The 14855-nt window shown below is 37.7% G+C and overlaps 2 non-coding genes across 2 annotated transcripts; both read left to right on the top strand.

Annotated features, from left to right (window-relative positions):
- Positions 1-3288: 3288 nt before the first annotated feature.
- On the top strand, positions 3289-3392 carry LOC112738689 (small nucleolar RNA R71). The gene has a single exon (XR_003169635.1). It is a non-coding gene; the product is annotated as a small nucleolar RNA R71 (small nucleolar RNA).
- A 7885-nt stretch (positions 3393-11277) lies between these two features.
- Positions 11278-11381, top strand: LOC112738691 (small nucleolar RNA R71). The gene has a single exon (XR_003169636.1). It is a non-coding gene; the product is annotated as a small nucleolar RNA R71 (small nucleolar RNA).
- The last annotated feature ends 3474 nt before the right edge of the window (positions 11382-14855 follow it).

Below are 14855 nucleotides of genomic sequence, written 5' to 3' on the forward strand. Positions count from 1 at the left end.
TGCTCAAAGCCTTGGGATCCTTTTTATTTGCCCTTGCCTTTTGGTTTTAACGGTTATTGGCTTTTTCTGCTTGCTTTTTCTTTTTCTTTCTATTTTTTTCTTTCTATTCTTTTTTTTTTCGCCCCTTTTTTTTTTCTGCAAGCTTTGTTCTTTGCTGCTTTTTCTTGCTTCAAGAATCATTTTTATGATTTTTCAGATTATCGAATAACATGTCTCCTAGTCATCATTCTTTCAAGAGCCAACATATTTAACATTCTTAAACAACAACTTCAAAAGACATATGCACTGTTCAAGCATACATTCAGAAAACAAGAAGCATTATCACCACATCAATATAATTAAACTAAGTTCAAGGATAAATTCAAAACTCATGTACTTCTTGTTCTTTTGAATTAAAACAGTTTTTATTTAAGAGAGGTGATGGATTCATAGGACATTCATGACTTTAAGACAAAGTTACTAACTACTAATGATCATGTAATGAAGACACAAACATGGATAAGCACATAACATATAAAACGAAAAAACAGAGAAAGTAAGAACAAGGAATGAGTCCACCTTAGTGATGTCCTTGAGCTCTTATATGTCTCTTCCTTGTCTTGGCTGCTCCTCCTTCATTGCTTTTAGATCTTCTCTGATTTCATGAAGGATGATGGAGTGCTCTTGATGTTCCACCCTTAGTTGCTTCCAATAATTGTGTGGAAGAAAATGTATCCCCTGAGGTATCTCAGGGATTTCTTGATTTGCAGTTAAATGTTCTACCACTGAGCTATTGACCCTTGATGGAAGCTTTTGTCTTCCCTTTCCTCTTTCTAGAGGTTTCTCTGGCCTTAGGTGCCATCAATGGTTATGGAAAAAACAAAAAAAGCTATGCTTTTACCACACCAAACTTAGAATGTTGCTCGCCCTCGAGCAAAAGAAGAAAGAATAGAAGAATAAGAAGAAGATATGGAGGAGATGGATGGCTGTGTGTATTCGGCCATATGGGTGGGATTGGGTGGGGAAGAGATGTTGAATTTTTGAAGGTAAGTGGGTGTATGGGTGTGAGTGGTAAATGGAAGACAGAAGGGATGAGTGTTTATTGGGAATAGAGGATGATTGAGAAGAGAGAAGAGGGTGAGTGAAGGTAGGTGGGGATCCTGTGGGGTCCACAGATCTTGGGGTGTCAAGGCATTTACATCCCTGCACCAATTTAGGCATGCAAAATGCCCTTGCACACAACTCTGGGCGTTTAGCGCCAGGTTGGTGCCCATTTTGGGCGTTCAACGCCCCATTGCTGCCATTTCTGGCGTTGAACGCCAGAACCATGCTTGTTCTGGGCGTTCAGCGCCAGGATGCTCCCATTCTGGGCGTTCAGCGCCAGAACTATGCTCTATTCTGGCGTTTGAACGCCAGACAGATGCTCCTCCAGGGTGTGATTTTTCTTCTGCTGTTTTTGATTCCGTTTTTGATTTTTTTGTTTATTTTGTGACTCCACATGATCATGAACCTAAGAAAACATGAAAAACAATAAAAATAAGAATTAGATAAACATTGGGTTGCCTCCCAACAAGCGCTTCTTTAATGTCAATAGCTTGACAGTGGGCTCTCATGGAGCCTTACAGATGTGCAGAACTTTGTTGAGACTCTCCAAAACCAAACTTAGAGTTTGGATATGGGAGTTCAACACCAAACTTAGAGTTTGGTTGTGGCCTCCCAACACCAAACTTAGAGTTTGACTGTGGTGGCTCTGGTTGACTCTGCTTTGAGAGAAGCTTTTTCTGCTTCCTCTCCATGGTTGCAGAGAGAGATCCTTGAGTTGTAAACACAAGGGAGTCCTCATTCCATTGAAGGACTATTTCACCTCTGTCAACATCAATCACAGCTCTTGCTGTGGCTAGGAAAGGTCTTCCTAGGATGATGGATTCATCCTCTTCCTTTCCAGTATCCAGGACTATGAAATCAGTAGGTATGTAAAGGCCCTCAACCTTTATTAATACATCTTCTACTTGTCCATAAGCCTGTTTTCTTGAGCTGTCTTCCATCTCCAGTGAGATTTTAGCAGCTTGCACCCCATAGATTCCCAGTTTCTCTATTACAGAGAGGGGCATGAGGTTTATTCCTGAACCAAGGTCACATAGGGCCTTGAAGATCATAGTGCCTATGGTACAGGGTATTATGAACTTTCCAGGATCCTGTCTCTTCTGAGGCAATGTCAGTTGATCCAGATCACTTAGTTCATTGATGAACAAGGGAGGTTCAACTTCCCAAGTATCAATGCCAAATAATTTGGCATTCAGCTTCATGATTGCACCAAGAAACTTGGCAGTTTGCTCTTCAGTAACATCCTCATTCTCTTCTGAAGAGGAATACTCATCAGAGCTCATGAAGGGTATAAGGAGGTTCAATGGAATTTCTATGGTCTCTAGATGAGCCTCAGAGTCCTTTGGTTCCCCAGAGGGAAGCTCCTTATTGATCACTGGACGTCCCTGGAGGTATTCCTCCTTGGGATTCACGTCCTCTCCTCTCCTCACAGGTTCGGCCATGGCGCTTATGTCAATGGCCTTGCACTCTCCTTTTGGATTCTCTTCTGTATTGCTTGGGAGAGTACTAGGAGGGATTTCAGTGATCCTTTTACTCAGCTGGCCCACTTGTGCTTCCAGATTTCTAATGGAAGATCTTATTTCATTCATGAAACTTACAGTGGCCTTAGATAGATCAGAGACTAGATTTGCTAAATTAGAAGCATTTTGTTCAGAGTTCTCTGTCTGTTGCTGAGTTGATGATGGAAAAGGCTTGCTATTGCTAAACCTGTTTCTTCCACCATTATTAAAGCCTTGTTGGGGATTTTGATCCTTCCATGAGAAATTTGGATGATTTCTCCATGTTGAGTTATAGGTGTTTCCATAAGGTTCACCTAAGTAATTCACCTCTGCTATTGCAGGGTTCTCAGGATCATAGGCTTCTTCTTCAGAAGATGGCTCTTGAGTACTGTTGGATGCAGCTTGCATTCCATGCAGACTCTGAGAGATCATATTGACTTGCTGAGTCAATATTTTATTCTGAGCCAATATGGCATTCAGAGTATCAACTTCAAGAACTCCCTTTTTCATAGGCGTCCCATTGCTTACAGGATTCCTTTCAGAAGTGTACATGAACTGGTTATTAGCAACCATGTCAATGAGTTCTTGAGCTTCTGCAGGCATTTTCTTTAGGTGAATGGATCCACCTGCAGAGGTATCCAATGACATCTTAGATAACTCAGACAGACCATCATAGAATATATCCAGGATGGTCCATTCGGAGAGCATGTCAGAAGGACACTTTTTGGTCAACTGTTTGTATCTTTCCCAAGCTTCATAGAGGGATTCACCTTCTTTCTGTCTGAAAGTTTGAACATCAGCTCTAAGCTTGCTCAGCTTTTGAGGAGGAAAGTACTTGGCTAAGAAAGCCGTGACCAGCTTATCCCAAGAATTCAGGCTGTCTTTAGGTTGAGAATCCAACCATAATCTAGCTCTGTCTCTTACAGCAAAAGGGAAAAGCATGAGCCTGTAGACTTCAGGATCTACTCCATTAGTCTTAACAATATCACATATCTGCAAGAATTCAGTTAAGAACTGAAAAGGATCTTCAGATGGAAGTCCATGAAACTTGCAGTTCTGCTGCATCAGAGAAACTAATTGAGGTTTCAGCTCAAATTTGTTTGCTCCAATGGCAGGAATGGAGATGCTTCTTCCATGTAAATTGGAATTAGGTGCAGTAAAGTCACTAAGCATCCTCCTTGCATTATTATTATTTTCGGCTGCCATCTCCTCTTCTTGTTTGAAAATTCCTAACAGGTGCTTACTGGTTAGTTGTAATTCAGAGTCCTTTCAGGTTCTGGATCTGCTTCAACAAGAATATTCTTGTCCTTGCTCCTGCTCATATGACAAAGAAGAAGGCACAGAAAAATAATAATAATAGAGATCCTTTTTTTTTTTTGAATGAGGGAGAGATGTTAGTAGATGAATAAATAAAAAAAATAGAAGGAGATGAGAGAGAAGAGAATTTTCGAAAATAATTTTTGAAAAAGAGTTAGTGATTTTTGAAAATAGTTTTTGAAAAAGGTTAGTATTTTTTTCGAAATTTTTTTTTTATAAAAAATAAAAATAATTAGTTAATAAAAAAGAAATTTTTGAAAAAGAGGGGAGATATTTTCGAAAATTAGAGAGAGAGAGTTAGTTAGGTAGTTTTGAAAAAGTTAAGAAACAAACAAAAAGTTAGTTAGTTAGTTGAAACAAATTTGAAAAGATTAGAAGTTGGGAAGTTAGAGAAGATATTTTGAAATCAAATTTTGAAAAAGATAAGATAAGAAGATATTTTTTGAAAAGATATGATAGAAATTAGTTTTTGAAAAAGATTTGATTTTTAAAATCACAATTAATGACTTGATTCATAAGAAATCACAAGATATGATTCTAGAACTTAAAGTTTGAATCTTTCTTAACAAGCAAGTAACAAACTTCAAATTTTTGAATCAAAACATTAATTGATTATGTTATTTTCGAAAATTTGATATAAAAATAAGAAAAAGATTTTTGAAAAATATTTTTAGAATTTTCGAAAATAACTAAGAAATTTGAAAAAGATTTGATTTTTGAAAAAGATTTTGAAAAAGATAAGATTTTCAAATTGAAAATTTGATTTGACTCATAAGAAACAACTTGATTTTAAAAATTTTTTGAAAAAGTCAACTCAATTTTCGAATTCGATGAGAGAAAAAAGGAAAGATATTTTTTTGATTTTTTTGAATTTTTATGAAAACATGAAAATTATGCAATGCATGAAATTTTTAGATCAAAACATGAATGTATGCAAGAATGCCATGAATGTCAAGATGAACACCAAGAACACTTTGAATGTCAAGATGAACATCATAGACACAATTTTGAAAAATTTTTTAATGCAAAGAAAACATGCAAGACACCAAACTTAGAATTCTTTAATGCTTACGCACTAAGGATTCAAGAATGCATATGATAAACATGAAAAGACACAAAACAAAAAATCATCGAGATCAAACAAGAAGACTTACCAAGAACAACTTGAAGATCATGAAGAACACTATTAATGCATGATATTTTCGAAAAAATGCAAGATGTATATGCAATTGACACCAAACTTATAACATGACTCAAGACTCAAACAAGAAACACAAAAATATTTTTGAATTTTATGATTTTCTAATTTTTTTTTGTATTTTTATTTATTATTTTTTTTCGAAAATTTTTGTGAAAAATAAAAATAAGGATTTCAAAATTTTTAATATGAATTCCTGGAATCTTGCCATGTTAGTCTTAAAGCTCCAATCAAAGGGTCAGGCATGGCTTAATAGCCAGCCAAGCTTTAGCATATAATTACATGGACTGGAGTGATTAGTTGAATGCCAATCCCAAAGTAGTTTGGGTATGGCTTTACAGCCAGATAGGCTTCAACATGCTTCATGAAACACTAGAATTCATTCTTAAAAATTCTGAAGAAAAATAATATTTTTGAAAACATTTTTTTTTTTCGAAAACAAGTGAGAAAATTTTGAAATATTTTTGAAAAATTTTTGAAAAGAAAACAAAAAGAAAATTACCTAATCTGAGCAACAAGATGAACCGTCAGTTGTCCAAACTCGAACAATCCCCGGCAACGGTGCCAAAAACTTGGTGCTGTTGCCGGATCAAAAGGGAATCTGGCACTGATGTTACCGGACCAAAAGCTGGCCGAAAACTCAAACAATCCCCGGCAACGGCGCCAAAAACTTGGTGCACGAAATTGTGATCTCCAGGCTCAAACAATCCCTGGTAATGGCTCCAAAGCTTGGTGCTTTGATCTTAATTCATAATTGCCACAACTTCGATACAACTAACCAGCAAGTGCACTGGGTCGTCCAAGTAATACCTTACGTGAGTAAGGGTCGAATCCCACGGAGATTGTTGGTATGAAGCAAGCTATGGTCACCTTGTAAATCTCAGTCAGGCAGATATAAAGTGATAATGGTGTTTTCGAATATTATATAATAAGATAGGGATAGAGGTACTTATGTAAATCATTGGTAGGAATTTCAGATAAGTGAATGGAGATGCTTTTCGTTCCTCTGAACCTCTGCTTTCCTGCTATCTTCATCCAATCAGTCTTACTCCTTTCCATGGCTGGCTTTATGCAAGGGCATCACCGTTGTCAGTGGCTACATCCCCTCCTCTCAGTGAATAATATGCTCACGCACCCTGTCACGGCACGGCTATTCATCTGTCGGTTCCCGATCATGCTGGAATAGGATTCACCCTCATTTTGCGTCTGTCACTAACGCCCAGCACTCGCGAGTTTGAAGCTCGTCACAGTCATTCAATCATTGAATCCTACTCAGAATACCATAGACAAGGTTTAGACCTTCCGGATTCTCTTGAATGCCGCCATCATTCTAGCTTACGCCACGAAGATTCTGGTTAGGAGATCTAAGAGATACTCATTCTAGCTTAATTCATGTAGAACAGAAGTGTTTGTCAGACACGCGTTCATAAAGGAGAAGGATGATGAGCGTCACACATAATCATCACCTTCATCACGTTCTTGGGTGCGAATGGATATCTTAGAAGAGAAATAAGAAGAACTGAATAGAAAACAGTAGTACTTTGCATTAATCTTTGAGGAACAGCAGAGCTCCACACCTTAATCTATGGAGTGTAGAAACTCTACTGTATGAAAATACATAAGTGAAGGTCCAGGCATGGCCGTGTGGCCAGCCCCTATGGTCTAAGAACAATGCGTTCAAAGATGTCAAATACAATAGTAAGAGGTCCTATTTATAATAAACTAGTTACTAGGGTTTACATGAGTAAGTAATTGATGAATAAATCCACTTCCGGGGCCTACTTGGTGTGTGTTTGGGCTGAGCCTAAGTGTTGCACGTGCAGAGGCCATTTGTGGAGTTGAACGCCAGTATCTGTGCCAGTTTGGGCGTTCAACTCTGGTTTTGGATCCTTTTCTGGCGCTGGACGCCAGATTTGGGCAGAAGGCTGGCGTTGAACGCCAGTTTACGTCGTCTATTCTTGGCCAAAGTATGGACTATTATATATTGCTGGAAAGCCCTGGATGTCTACTTTCCAACGCAATTGAAAGCGCGCCATTTCGAGTTTTGTAGCTCCAGAAAATCCACTTTGAGTGCAGGGAGGTCAGAATCCAACAGCATCAGCAGTCCCTTTTCAACCTCTGAATCTGATTTCTGCTCAAGTCCCTCAATTTCAGCCAGAAAATACCTGAAATCACAGAAAAACACAAACTCATAGTAAAGTCCAGAAATGTGAATTTAACACAAAATCTATTAAAAACATCCCTAAAAGTAACTAGATCCTACTAAAAACATACTAAAAACAATGTCAAAAAGCGTATAAATTATCCGCTCATCACAACACCAAACTTAAATTGTTGCTTGTCCCCAAGCAACTGAAAATCAAAATAGGATAAAAAGAATAGAATATACTATAAATTCCAAACTATCAATGAAACAGAGCTTCAATCATATGAGCGGGACTTATAGCTTTTTGCCTCTTGAATAGTTTTAGCATCTCACTTTATCCATTGAGGTTCAGAATGATTGGCTTCTATAGGAACTTCAAATTTCGAATAGTGTTATTGACTCTCTTAGTTCAGTATGATGATTCTTGAACACAGCTTCTTTATGAGTCTTGGCCGTGGCCCTAAGCATTTTGTTTTCCAGTATTACCACCGGATACATAAATGCCACAGACACATAACTGGGTGAACCTTTTCAGATTGTGACTCAGCTTTGCTAAAGTCCCCAATTAGAGGTGTCCAGGGTTCTTAAGCACACTCTTTTTTTTTTTTGCTTTGGACCTTGACTTTAACCGCTTAGTCTCAAGTTTTCATTTGACACCTACACGCCACAAGCACATGGTTAGGGACAGCTTGGTTTAGCCGCTTAGACAAGGATTTTATTCCTTTAGGCCCTCCTATCCACTGATGCTCAAAGCCTTGGGATCCTTTTTATTTGCCCTTGCCTTTTGGTTTTAACGGTTATTGGCTTTTTCTGCTTGCTTTTTCTTTTTCTTTCTATTTTTTTCTTTCTATTCTTTTTTTTTTTCGCCCCTTTTTTTTTTTCTGCAAGCTTTGTTCTTTGCTGCTTTTTCTTGCTTCAAGAATCATTTTTATGATTTTTCAGATTATCGAATAACATGTCTCCTAGTCATCATTCTTTCAAGAGCCAACATATTTAACATTCTTAAACAACAACTTCAAAAGACATATGCACTGTTCAAGCATACATTCAGAAAACAAGAAGCATTATCACCACATCAATATAATTAAACTAAGTTCAAGGATAAATTCAAAACTCATGTACTTCTTGTTCTTTTGAATTAAAACAGTTTTTATTTAAGAGAGGTGATGGATTCATAGGACATTCATGACTTTAAGACAAAGTTACTAACTACTAATGATCATGTAATGAAGACACAAACATGAATAAGCACATAACATATAAAACGAAAAAACAGAGAAAGTAAGAACAAGGAATGAGTCCACCTTAGTGATGTCCTTGAGCTCTTATATGTCTCTTCCTTGTCTTGGCTGCTCCTCCTTCATTGCTTTTAGATCTTCTCTGATTTCATGAAGGATGATGGAGTGCTCTTGATGTTCCACCCTTAGTTGCTTCCAATAATTGTGTGGAAGAAAATGTATCCCCTGAGGTATCTCAGGGATTTCTTGATTTGCAGTCAAATGTTCTACCACTGAGCTTTTGACCCTTGATGGAAGCTTTTGTCTTCCCTTTCCTCTTTCTAGAGGTTTCTCTGGCCTTAGGTGCCATCAATGGTTATGGAAAAAACAAAAAAAGCTATGCTTTTACCACACCAAACTTAGAATGTTGCTCGCCCTCGAGCAAAAGAAGAAAGAATAGAAGAATAAGAAGAAGATATGGAGGAGATGGATGGCTGTGTGTATTCGGCCATATGGGTGGGATTGGGTGGGGAAGAGATGTTGAATTTTTGAAGGTAAGTGGGTGTATGGGTGTGAGTGGTAAATGGAAGACAGAAGGGATGAGTGTTTATTGGGAATAGAGGATGATTGAGAAGAGAGAAGAGGGTGAGTGAAGGTAGGTGGGGATCCTGTGGGGTCCACAGATCTTGGGGTGTCAAGGCATTTACATCCCTGCACCAATTTAGGCATGCAAAATGCCCTTGCACACAACTCTGGGCGTTTAGCGCCAGGTTGGTGCCCATTTTGGGCGTTCAACGCCCCTTTGCTGCCATTTCTGGCGTTGAACGCCAGAACCATGCTTGTTCTGGGCGTTCAGCGCCAGGATGCTCCCATTCTGGGCGTTCAGCACCAGAACTATGCTCTATTCTGGCGTTTGAACGCCAGACAGATGCTCCTCCAGGGTGTGATTTTTCTTCTGCTGTTTTTGATTCCGTTTTTGATTTTTTTGTTTATTTTGTGACTCCACATGATCATGAACCTAAGAAAACATGAAAAACAATAAAAATAAGAATTAGATAAACATTGGGTTGCCTCCCAACAAGCGCTTCTTTAATGTCAATAGCTTGACAGTGGGCTCTCATGGAGCCTTACAGATGTGCAGAACTTTGTTGAGACTCTCCAACACCAAACTTAGAGTTTGGATATGGGAGTTCAACACCAAACTTAGAGTTTGGTTGTGGCCTCCCAACACCAAACTTAGAGTTTGACTGTGGTGGCTCTGGTTGACTCTGCTTTGAGAGAAGCTTTTTCTGCTTCCTCTCCATGGTTGCAGAGAGAGATCCTTGAGTTGTAAACACAAGGGAGTCCTCATTCCATTGAAGGACTATTTCACCTCTGTCAACATCAATCACAGCTCTTGCTGTGGCTAGGAAAGGTCTTCCTAGGATGATGGATTCATCCTCTTCCTTTCCAGTATCCAGGACTATGAAATCAGTAGGTATGTAAAGGCCCTCAACCTTTATTAATACATCTTCTACTTGTCCATAAGCCTGTTTTCTTGAGCTGTCTTCCATCTCCAGTGAGATTTTAGCAGCTTGCACCCCATAGATTCCCAGTTTCTCTATTACAGAGAGGGGCATGAGGTTTATTCCTGAACCAAGGTCACATAGGGCCTTGAAGATCATAGTGCCTATGGTACAGGGTATTATGAACTTTCCAGGATCCTGTCTCTTCTGAGGCAATGTCAGTTGATCCAGATCACTTAGTTCATTGATGAACAAGGGAGGTTCAACTTCCCAAGTATCAATGCCAAATAATTTGGCATTCAGCTTCATGATTGCACCAAGAAACTTGGCAGTTTGCTCTTCAGTAACATCCTCATTCTCTTCTGAAGAGGAATACTCATCAGAGCTCATGAAGGGTATAAGGAGGTTCAATGGAATTTCTATGGTCTCTAGATGAGCCTCAGAGTCCTTTGGTTCCCCAGAGGGAAGCTCCTTATTGATCACTGGACGCCCCTGGAGGTATTCCTCCTTGGGATTCACGTCCTCTCCTCTCCTCACAGGTTCGGCCATGGCGCTTATGTCAATGGCCTTGCACTCTCCTTTTGGATTCTCTTCTGTATTGCTTGGGAGAGTACTAGGAGGGATTTCAGTGATCCTTTTACTCAGCTGGCCCACTTGTGCTTCCAGATTTCTAATGGAAGATCTTGTTTCATTCATGAAACTTACAGTGGCCTTAGATAGATCAGAGACTAGATTTGCTAAATTAGAAGCATTTTGTTCAGAGTTCTCTGTCTGTTGCTGAGTTGATGATGGAAAAGGCTTGCTATTGCTAAACCTGTTTCTTCCACCATTATTAAAGCCTTGTTGGGGATTTTGATCCTTCCATGAGAAATTTGGATGATTTCTCCATGTTGAGTTATAGGTGTTTCCATAAGGTTCACCTAAGTAATTCACCTCTGCTATTGCAGGGTTCTCAGGATCATAGGCTTCTTCTTCAGAAGATGGCTCTTGAGTACTGTTGGATGCAGCTTGCATTCCATGCAGACTCTGAGAGATCATATTGACTTGCTGAGTCAATATTTTATTCTGAGCCAATATGGCATTCAGAGTATCAACTTCAAGAACTCCCTTTTTCATAGGCGTCCCATTGCTTACAGGATTCCTTTCAGAAGTGTACATGAACTGGTTATTAGCAACCATGTCAATGAGTTCTTGAGCTTCTGCAGGCATTTTCTTTAGGTGAATGGATCCACCTGCAGAGGTATCCAATGACATCTTAGATAACTCAGACAGACCATCATAGAATATATCCAGGATGGTCCATTCGGAGAGCATGTCAGAAGGACACTTTTTGGTCAACTGTTTGTATCTTTCCCAAGCTTCATAGAGGGATTCACCTTCTTTCTGTCTGAAAGTTTGAACATCAGCTCTAAGCTTGCTCAGCTTTTGAGGAGGAAAGTACTTGGCTAAGAAAGCCGTGACCAGCTTATCCCAAGAGTTCAGGCTGTCTTTAGGTTGAGAATCCAACCATAATCTAGCTCTGTCTCTTACAGCAAAAGGGAAAAGCATGAGCCTGTAGACTTCAGGATCTACTCCATTAGTCTTAACAGTATCACATATCTGCAAGAATTCAGTTAAGAACTGAAAAGGATCTTCAGATGGAAGTCCATGAAACTTGCAGTTCTGCTGCATCAGAGAAACTAATTGAGGTTTCAGCTCAAATTTGTTTGCTCCAATGGCAGGAATGGAGATGCTTCTTCCATGTAAATTGGAATTAGGTGCAGTAAAGTCACTAAGCATCCTCCTTGCATTATTATTATTTTCGGCTGCCATCTCCTCTTCTTGTTTGAAAATTCCTAACAGGTGCTTACTGGTTAGTTGTAATTCAGAGTCCTTTCAGGTTCTGGATCTGCTTCAACAAGAATATTCTTGTCCTTGCTCCTGCTCATATGACAAAGAAGAAGGCACAGAAAAATAATAATAATAGAGATCCTTTTTTTTTTTGAATGAGGGAGAGATGTTAGTAGATGAATAAATAAAAAAAAATAGAAGGAGATGAGAGAGAAGAGAATTTTCGAAAATAATTTTTGAAAAAGAGTTAGTGATTTTTGAAAATAGTTTTTGAAAAAGGTTAGTATTTTTTTCGAAATTTTTTTTTTATAAAAAATAAAAATAATTAGTTAATAAAAAAGAAATTTTTGAAAAAGAGGGGAGATATTTTCGAAAATTAGAGAGAGAGAGTTAGTTAGGTAGTTTTGAAAAAGTTAAGAAACAAACAAAAAGTTAGTTAGTTAGTTGAAACAAATTTGAAAAGATTAGAAGTTGGGAAGTTAGAGAAGATATTTTGAAATCAAATTTTGAAAAAGATAAGATAAGAAGATATTTTTTTGAAAAGATATGATAGAAATTAGTTTTTGAAAAAGATTTGATTTTTAAAATCACAATTAATGACTTGATTCATAAGAAATCACAAGATATGATTCTAGAACTTAAAGTTTGAATCTTTCTTAACAAGCAAGTAACAAACTTCAAATTTTTGAATCAAAACATTAATTGATTATGTTATTTTCGAAAATTTGATATAAAAATAAGAAAAAGATTTTTGAAAAATATTTTTAGAATTTTCGAAAATAACTAAGAAATTTGAAAAAGATTTGATTTTTGAAAAAGATTTTGAAAAAGATAAGATTTTCAAATTGAAAATTTGATTTGACTCATAAGAAACAACTTGATTTTAAAAATTTTTTGAAAAAGTCAACTCAATTTTCGAATTCGATGAGAGAAAAAGGGAAAGATATTTTTTTGATTTTTTTGAATTTTTATGAAAACATGAAAATTATGCAATGCATGAAATTTTTAGATCAAAACATGAATGTATGCAAGAATGCCATGAATGTCAAGATGAACACCAAGAACACTTTGAATGTCAAGATGAACATCATAGACACAATTTTGAAAAATTTTTTAATGCAAAGAAAACATGCAAGACACCAAACTTAGAATTCTTTAATGCTTACGCACTAAGGATTCAAGAATGCATATGATAAACATGAAAAGACACAAAACAAAAAATCATCGAGATCAAACAAGAAGACTTACCAAGAACAACTTGAAGATCATGAAGAACACTATTAATGCATGATATTTTCGAAAAAATGCAAGATGTATATGCAATTGACACCAAACTTATAACATGACTCAAGACTCAAACAAGAAACACAAAAATATTTTTGAATTTTATGATTTTCTAATTTTTTTTGTATTTTTATTTATTATTTTTTTTTCGAAAATTTTTGTGAAAAATAAAAATAAGGATTTCAAAATTTTTAATATGAATTCCTGGAATCTTGCCATGTTAGTCTTAAAGCTCCAATCAAAGGGTCAGGCATGGCTTAATAGCCAGCCAAGCTTTAGCATATAATTACATGGACTGGAGTGATTAGTTGAATGCCAATCCCAAAGTAGTTTGGGTATGGCTTTACAGCCAGATAGGCTTCAACATGCTTCATGAAACACTAGAATTCATTCTTAAAAATTCTGAAGAAAAATAATATTTTTGAAAACATTTTTTTTTTTCGAAAACAAGTGAGAAAATTTTGAAATATTTTTGAAAAATTTTTGAAAAGAAAACAAAAAGAAAATTACCTAATCTGAGCAACAAGATGAACCGTCAGTTGTCCAAACTCGAACAATCCCCGGCAACGGTGCCAAAAACTTGGTGCTGTTGCCGGATCAAAAGGGAATCTGGCACTGATGTTACCGGACCAAAAGCTGGCCGAAAACTCAAACAATCCCCGGCAACGGCGCCAAAAACTTGGTGCACGAAATTGTGATCTCCAGGCTCAAACAATCCCTGGTAATGGCTCCAAAGCTTGGTGCTTTGATCTTAATTCATAATTGCCACAACTTCGATACAACTAACCAGCAAGTGCACTGGGTCGTCCAAGTAATACCTTACGTGAGTAAGGGTCGAATCCCACGGAGATTGTTGGTATGAAGCAAGCTATGGTCACCTTGTAAATCTCAGTCAGGCAGATATAAAGTGATAATGGTGTTTTCGAATATTATATAATAAGATAGGGATAGAGGTACTTATGTAAATCATTGGTAGGAATTTCAGATAAGTGAATGGAGATGCTTTTCGTTCCTCTGAACCTCTGCTTTCCTGCTATCTACATCCAATCAGTCTTACTCCTTTCCATGGCTGGCTTTATATAAGGGCATCACCGTTGTCAGTGGCTACATCCCCTCCTCTCAGTGAATAATATGCTCACGCACCCTGTCACGGCACGGCTATTCATCTGTCGGTTCCCGATCATGCTGGAATAGGATTCACCCTCCTTTTGCGTCTGTCACTAACGCCCAGCACTCGCGAGTTTGAAGCTCGTCACAGTCATTCAATCATTGAATCCTACTCAGAATACCATAGACAAGGTTTAGACCTTCCGGATTCTCTTGAATGCCGCCATCATTCTAGCTTACGCCACGAAGATTCTGGTTAGGAGATCTAAGAGATACTCATTCTAGCTTAATTCATGTAGAACAGAAGTGTTTGTCAGACACGCGTTCATAAAGGAGAAGGATGATGAGCGTCACACATAATCATCACCTTCATCACGTTCTTGGGTGCGAATGGATATCTTAGAAGAGAGATAAGAAGAACTGAATAGAAAACAGTAGTACTTTGCATTAATCTTTGAGGAACAGCAGAGCTCCACACCTTAATCTATGGAGTGTAGAAACTCTACTGTATGAAAATACATAAGTGAAGGTCCAGGCATGGCCGTGTGGCCAGCCCCTATGGTCTAAGAACAATGCGTTCAAAGATGTCAAATACAATAGTAAGAGGTCCTATTTATAATAAACTAGTTACTAGGGTTTACATGAGTAAGTAATTGATGAATAAATCCA

Source organism: Arachis hypogaea, chromosome 13 (genome assembly GCF_003086295.3).
Source record: "Arachis hypogaea cultivar Tifrunner chromosome 13, arahy.Tifrunner.gnm2.J5K5, whole genome shotgun sequence".
NCBI classification, from domain to species: domain Eukaryota; kingdom Viridiplantae; phylum Streptophyta; class Magnoliopsida; order Fabales; family Fabaceae; genus Arachis; species Arachis hypogaea.